Below are 1,254 nucleotides of genomic sequence, written 5' to 3'. Positions count from 1 at the left end.
TTCCTCTCTGCAACAGAGGAAAGAATTGGCAGCTTTGCTGTGTTAAACTTTGTCCATCTATAGCACCACAGGCGTGTGGAAAGACCCCGCCAGGGAGAAAAAATCGGAAACGTAGGCAGACCTGCAATACATCTTGATCGATTCTTGAGGTAATTGTGTCATGTGATCCAGCTAAGAAATTACCATACATCAATATCAGTCATTAAAAACTGTCCGGAAAAACTCATGTGAGCGCATGCAAGAGACTCCATTGGCTCTCTGGCTGCAGAGGCAACTCCTCTCCAGCCTTCTTGCCCTATAGCTCACGAAAAAAAAAAAGAAGAAATGTGTGAACCATCGCTGGAATATTTAATTAAAAGCTTTGCTGCAACATCATCCTCATCTTGTAATGATGTGTAATGACGGTCATACGCAGTGATGGCGTCAGTAAATTTTGGCTTTATATGTTTGTGGCAACAGTTAGCGGAAATATTAACGTTAACCTCAATGCAAAGCTTAAATGGCATGGCAACAAGGCTACCGTACCTACTCGCGCTGAAAAAAAGAAAAAGAAGAAGAAGCAGCCTGTGGAATATGTGATTCACCAAGTCAGATTTTATGCAAATACATTTAAGGCTCATTGCGCATAACCACTGTGCACCATGGTGGTTTGAGTAGAGTTAAATACATACAGAAACGCCAGAAGGAAATCATTTGAATTCAGTTTCACTGACAAGCTTCTTGGCCTTCACCATGGTGACAAAAAGCTGAGGCTTCACAAAGAAATAAAAGACCACGACAAGACTGGGCTGCAATAGATTATTGTATATATTACACCCCAGTTACATTGCAGAGTCCATTTTTAAAACTCGTTGTTTAGAAATATCTGCCCATTAAATGGTCCTGTTGATTAAAACTAAAAACTAAAAAAATCCCCAATTTTAAGTACAGATGGATGCACTTGAAAACAGACAAGTAAACAACCCCATGGAATGTTACTGCAAACACAGAAATGTTGATTTTTGGTTTCCACAGAAACATAAATCAAGCGCAAGCACAAATCGGTAAGCACATCCAGCATTGCCAAGTCCAAAACAACTGACTTTGACCGTCTGTGGTGTAGCTCATGTCCACCAAGCCTTTTTCACCAACAAGCCTCTGCAGCCAAATCATTTTACTGCCCGTGGGCAGCCATGCTTGCAGTGTTTTCCTCCTTCATGGTGGAGAAAGCGAACTTATACCACTGATGAACGGATCTCTCATATAAATGAAATT

Source organism: Pundamilia nyererei, unplaced genomic scaffold (assembly GCF_000239375.1).
Source record: "Pundamilia nyererei isolate P.nyererei 1_Seehausen unplaced genomic scaffold, PunNye1.0 scaffold00009, whole genome shotgun sequence".
NCBI classification, from domain to species: Eukaryota; Metazoa; Chordata; class Actinopteri; order Cichliformes; family Cichlidae; genus Pundamilia; species Pundamilia nyererei.
The sequence above is the reverse complement of the archived record's forward strand: the minus strand, read 5'-3'. Positions refer to the sequence as shown.